Source organism: Rutidosis leptorrhynchoides, chromosome 11 (assembly GCF_046630445.1).
Source record: "Rutidosis leptorrhynchoides isolate AG116_Rl617_1_P2 chromosome 11, CSIRO_AGI_Rlap_v1, whole genome shotgun sequence".
NCBI classification, from domain to species: domain Eukaryota; kingdom Viridiplantae; phylum Streptophyta; class Magnoliopsida; order Asterales; family Asteraceae; genus Rutidosis; species Rutidosis leptorrhynchoides.
Genome location: NC_092343.1, coordinates 380,546,060 through 380,553,201, shown reverse-complemented (window position 1 = coordinate 380,553,201; position 7,142 = coordinate 380,546,060).

Genomic DNA, 7,142 nt, shown 5'->3' with positions numbered 1-7,142 from the left:
TGTACCTAATCGTACAGTAGTGTAGTTTTTAGTAAGTCCGGTTCGTTCCACAGGGAAATCTTTAAACAAAGCTCAACGCTATATTAGTTTACTTTTATAAAAATACAAATATATATATATATAAGTAATATTATTATTATAAAGGGGGGTTTTTTTACCGTTTAATGACCGGTTTGTCGATTTTAAGACTTTAGTCGCAGTTAAAACCTAATGTAAAATATAAAATAAATACAAGACTTAAATTAAAGCGTAAAGTAAATAATGATAATGAAATTGCGAATAATAAAAGTGCGATAAAATAAACTTGCGATAATTAAAAAGTACGATAATTAAAAGTGCGATAAAATAAAATAAATAAAAGTGCGATAATTAGAAGTGCAATTAAATATAAAATAAAGGAAATTAAATATGAAATAAAAGAATTATGCTTATTTAAACTTCCGTAATCATGATGTTTGACGTGTTGATTTTAGTTTTATGCCCATGGGTTAATTGTCCTTTGTCCTGGATTATTTAATATGTCCGTCTGGTTTTTGTCCATAACAGTCCATCAGTCATAAATATAAATTGCAAGTGTCCTTGTCAAATTATTATTATACCCGAAGATAAATATTCCAACTAATTGGGGATTCGAATTGTAACAAGGTTTTAATACTTTGTTTAATGAATACACCAGGTTATCGACTGCGTGTAAACCAAGGTTTTACTACTTTGTTAACAATTACACCAATTACCCTTGAATGTAATTTCACCCCTGTTTTAATTATTCTAGTGGCTATTAATCCATTCCCGTGTCCGGTTAAATGAACGATTATTCGTACATATAAATACCCCGCCCATCGTGTCCGATCGAGTGTATATGGTAATTTATAGGGACGCCCAATTGTAAATCTTTATATTAACATTAACAAACTTTCATTTAGTTAAACAAATATAAAGCCCATTAATAGCCCATAGTCTAATTTCCACAAGTGTCGTTCTTTTGTCCAAACCCCAATTATGGTACAAAGCCCAATTACCCAATTTTAGTAATTAGCCCAACATCATGATTACTTCGTTTTAAATAAGCATAATAATAACTTAGCTACGAGACATTAATGTAAAAAGGTTGAACATAACTTACAATGATTAAAAATAGCGTAGCGTTACACGGACAGAATTTCGACTTACACCCTTACAACATTCGCTAACATACCCTTATTATTAGAATTATAATTAAAATTAAAATATAAATTATAAATATAAATATAAATTTTACGTATGAAGAGGAAGAAAAAGATGATGAAATTTGATCAGAATTCGGTTGGCTTTATAGCCAGAGTTGAAAATTGGGGCTCCGCGACTCGCGGCAAAAACCCCTTCAAACTCCGCGAGTCGCGGAGGATGTATTTACAGCTCACACCCTTGGAGTTTCTCTGCCGACGGTTTTATATATATAAATATAATATATATATAATTAATATAATTAATTATATATTATATTATATTTATATACATAGTTAACTTGTAATTTTTAGTCCGTTGCGTCGAGCGTTAAGAGTTGACTCTGGTCCCGGTTCCGGATTTTCGAACGTCCTTGCGTACAATTTTATATTTTGTACTTTGCGTTTTGAATCTTGTACTCTTGTAATTTCGAGACGTTTCTTATCAATAATTGGAACCTTTTTGATTGTCTTTTGTACTTTTGAGCTTTTTGGTCGTTTGCGTCTTCAAATCGTCGAATCTGTCTTTTGTCTTCACCTTTTATTATTTAAACGAATATCACTTGTAAATAGAACATTTGCAACTAAAAGCTTGTCTTTCTTGAGGAATAATGCTATGAAATATATGTTCGTTTTTAGCATTATCAGTACACATAAATCACATACAACATCAGACATACTATATTATTCTAACATGTCAATTTCTACACTATGCATGGTAAAAGAGTCAGCCACAGTAGCATGATATGCTACTTAAACTCTATCCGGAGATAGACCCACTCACCAATTACCAGCAACTGCTCAGTTATTATTTCTGAGCTTCCTCCTTGTCCTTATAACCTGAGAACAACACAAACAAAGTTAATAAACATATCCAATAAATAATATAATCATTTCATACGATTAACTAGGTCATAACATCATATATTCATAATTTTATGAGTCTACATCATAACTCCACTCAATAATTGCATACAGGTGCGTGCAAAACACGACATACACACTAAAACTCCTTTTCTGGCCCAAAAACAGTTTGATCTAGTTTCTTAAAAGTTCACCATTGAAAAGTATTCTTTATTACGATTCTAACGATAGTTTATTCATCAAAAACGGAGTTATGTTTTGAAAGTTACGTCCGTTTCAATTTCACAAATGACTGTAGCAAATAGTGGCACTGTAGCAACTCGGTACTGTAGCAAATAGTGACACTGTAGCAACTCGGTACTGTAGCAAATAGTGACAATGTAGCAACTCGGTACTGTAGCAAATATTGTAGCAAAATACTGTAGCAACTGGTTTCGAACACATTCGCTGATTTCGTGATTTTTTCCCAAAAAACTCGATTTTTGAGCGATTTTGATCAAATTTTAAGCACAAGAAAGCTACTAAACATATATACAACCTATTTCTAATATCAATTAATGTTTTTAAACATCAAACAACTAGATTTGAGCTAATTTCTATCAAAAACCCATTTTACACTCCAAACCCAATTTCTAAGAATTAACACACGAATTTAAGAAAACAAAACTGGATAAATGATCACAAAGATGATATGAATCAATCCTTAAAGCCTCTTGATTCAATTTCTAGCTTAGATCAATTAGGGTTTATGAAGGTGTAGAGTTTAGGTACGTTCTTATTTTTGGGAAATTAGGTGAAATGGATGGAAACATCCAGATATTACACTCTTATGTGTTAAAAATTAATACCCCATCACACACGGGTATTTACCAGTTATCTAAAATCTTTCGCACAAGATTAGGTAGCCCAAACGAGGTCCAAATAAAATAAACAAACCTGTTCTGGGACCCTTCACAAATTGGTCACAACACAATTATAATAAAACACTAATAAAATAATTAAAATAAAAGCACTTAAGACTAAGCACAAACCCTAAGGGCAAAATAGGCAACTTACAACTAGCCCGGGTTTCAGTCTGTTACAAATCCACCCCCTTAAGAAGATTCCGTCCTCGGAATCTGGTCTTGGTCAAACAAACGAGGGTAGCGTTTTTTCATCAACTCTTCCGTTTCCCACGTAAGATTAGATCCCAAACTGTGTTTTCACTTAACCAACACCATCGGAATCTCTTTCTTTCTCAGCTTAGTCACCTTTTGGTCAACCACACGGACCGGCTCTTCCACCAATTTCTTATTCAAATCGACCCTTAAATCTTCTAAAGGAAGAAGTTGTGTTTCATCGTCACTTTACACTTACGAAGATAACACACGTTGAATGTATTATGAATACCGGCTAACTCTGACGGAAGATCTAACACCACAGTCTGATCATTCAACACTTCACTGATCGGAAACGGACCAATAAATCTCGGTGCTAACTTACCACGTTTACCGAATCTGATAACCCCTTTCCACGGCGAAACTTTCAGATACACTCGTTCACCTACATTAAAGGTTACCGGACGTCTGCACAGATCAGCATACATTTTCTGCCTATCTCTAGCGGCTTTTAACTTTTCTCTCGCAATTGCAACTTTTTCGGCTGTCATTTGAACAATTTCGGGACCTGCAAACTGTTTCTCCCCGGCTTCTAACCAACAAGTCGGAGTTCTGCAATGACGACCGTATAACATTTCATAGGGCGGCATCCCTATACTCGAATGATATGAATTATTATACGCGAATTCGACCAACGGCAAATGTGTATCCCACGAACCACCGTATTCTAACACACAAGCCCTTAACATATCCTCCAAAGTCTGTATCGTTCTTTTACTCTGTCTGTCTGTCTGAGGATGATAAGCTGTACTTAAATTCACACGTGTACCCAGATTATGTAGAAGACTATTCCAAAAATTTGACACAAATCTGGAATCTCTGTCTGAAACGATCGATAACGGCACACCATGACGACTAACTATTTATTTCACATACAATTCGGCTAACTCACTTAACGAAGCTGTCTCACGAGTAGCAAGAAAATGAGCACTTTTAGTTAGACGATCCACTATTACCCAAATCATATCATGTCTTTTCTGAGTTCGAGGTAATTTGGTCACAAAATCCATCGTTATATGTTCCCATTTCCACTCTGGAATCTGTAACTGACGTAATGAACCATAAGGTTTCTGATGTTCTGCCTTCACTTGAGCACATATATGACACTTTTCGACATAACGGGTGATATCTGATTTCATTATTGGCCACAAATACACTATTTTCAAATCATGATACATCTTATTACTGCCCGGATGTACTGTCAATATGGATTTGTGAGCTTCCGTCATGATTAAATCCCTCAAATCTCCAAGCTTAGGCACCCAAACACGATTGTTTAAGGTGTTTAGTCCACGTGAGTCATCAATTAAGTCCACTTTTCGTTTGGTCATTTGTTCAGATTTAATATGTGCGTCCTCTAAAGCACATGCCTGAATGGTTTTTAAGCTGTTAATCAAATCTGAAGTTATATTCAAACGAAGAAATTTCACATTTTCACTTGACTTTTTACGACTTAGCGCATCTGCAACCACATTTGCCTTACCCGGATGGTATTTAATTTCACAATCGTAATCTTTGATCAACTCTTGCCATCGTCTCTGACGCATATTCAATTCTTTCTGTGAGAAGATATACTGCAAACTCTTGTGATCTGTACATATAACACAATAGGTTCCATACAAATAGTGTCTCCACAGTTTCAAAGCAAACACTACTGCAGCCATTTCAAGATCATGCACTGGATAATTCTTCTCATGAACTTTCAACTATCGCGAGGCGTAGCTGATTACTTTATCTCTTTGCATTAATACACAACCCAACCCATCATATGATGCATCACAGTATACCACGAAGTCATCTGAACCTTCTGGTAAAGCTAACACTGGTGCCTGACACAGTAACTGTTTCAAAATCTGAAAAGCCTTTTCCTGTTCATCAGTCCATCGAAAGGCTACATCTTTACGAGTCAACTTAGTCAACGGACCCGCTATTTTTGAGAAATCCTTGATAAATCTGCGATAATAACCGGCTAATCCCAGAAAACTCTTAATCTCAGTCGGAGTCTTCGGAGAATTCCAATTCATTACCGCTTCTATCTTTGTCGGATCAACTTTTATACCCTCGGCACAAATCACATGACCCAAAAACTGCACTTCACGTAACCAAAATTCACACTTTGAAAATTTTGCAAATAGTTGTTCACGTTTCAACAAGTTCAAAACCTGTCTCAGATGTTCAGCATGTTCACTTTCGATCTTTGAATACACTAGTATATCGTCTATAAACACAATCACAAACTTATCTAAGAACGGATGACACACTCTATTCATTAGATCCATGAAGATTGCTGGCGCATTCGTCAACCCAAACGGCATGACAAGAAATTCATAATGACCATACATTGTTCTGAACGCTGTTTTCGGTATATCTGATTCAGCAACACGAACCTGATGATACCCGGATCGTAAGTCTATCTTAGAAAAGAATGAAGCACCCTGTAACTGATCGAACAAATCGTCTATTCGAGGTAACGGATACTTATTCTTCACTGTTCTTTTGTTCAATTCACGATAATCAATACACATACGCATTGACCCATCTTTTTTTTTAACAAACAATACCGGAGCACCCCACGGTGAAGAACTCGGTCGGATAAACCCACGATCTAATAGTTCTTGAATATGTGACATCATTTCACGGATTTCAGGCGGCGCTAATCGGTATGGAGCTTTTGCAACTGGAGTTGTTCCAGGAACCAACTCAATCTTATATTCGACTTCCCTTACCGGCGGCAGACCTGGTAACTCATCTGGGAACACTTCGGGAAATTCTGATACTATCGGAATATCGGCCACTGTTTTCTTTTCTTTCTTCGCATCAATCACATATGCAAGAAATGATTCACAACCCTTTGCCATCGACTTTTTCGATTTCATCATGGTTATCAACGGAAAATTATACCCTCCCCGCTCCCCTCGGGCCACAACACGGGTTCCATTGGTCGAACGAAAGGTAATCATTTTCCTATCACACTTAATATTAGCCCTAAGCGAGCTCAACCAATCCATTCCTAGTACTACATCAAAGCTAGGAATAGGTAACACTAAACAAGTCACCGGGAAAGACTTCCCTTCGATTTCTATACAAACTCCAGACACATATGTTGTGATGGGTGTGATCTTACCATCGGCTACTTCTACACTAACCGGCTTGGGTAACACAGTAGCTGGTAAATTCAACTTAGCACAGAAATCTAGGGACATAAAATACCTATTGGCACCACAATCAAACAATACGCGAGCAGGTATTGAGTTGATTAGAAACATACCGGTGATCACTTCGTCGGTTGCCACAGCATTCTCAACCGACATCTGAAAAGCTCTAGCCTCTGCTGTTGAGGGTTCTTCCTCTTCTGCCCACTCGAGGCAGTTGACCCTCCAGCTGATGCTGAACGCGTCCCTGACCCTGCCCCGAAACTACCACTCTTCGACGGACAACTAACTGCACGATGCCCTGGTTTGTGACAAGTCCAACACACACTATTCGGATACGGACATGCTGAAGACTCATGCCCAACAACACCACACTTTAAGCATCTTCTCGTAGTCTCAAAACACTGACCACTGTGAGAAGATCGACATGTGTGACACCAATTTCATTTACCTGATCCAGATCCAGTACTACTCTGACCACTTTTACCCTTCGATTTAAATCCGCTAGACTTCTTGGATTTAGATCCTGATTGATTAGATACTTGCCCACCTTGTTGTAGCACATTACCAAGCATTCTGTTTCTGGCGACCTGAACATCACTTTCTACCATCTTAGCCATCACAACAGCTTGAGACAATGATGTAGCTGTTCTAACAAAAGTTTTGTACTCAGGAAGAATGATATTAACAAAATGCTGGATACGAGACGCTTCGTCTGGCACCCATTGTTGTACAAACCTCAGTTTATCCATAAACTTCTCTACTAC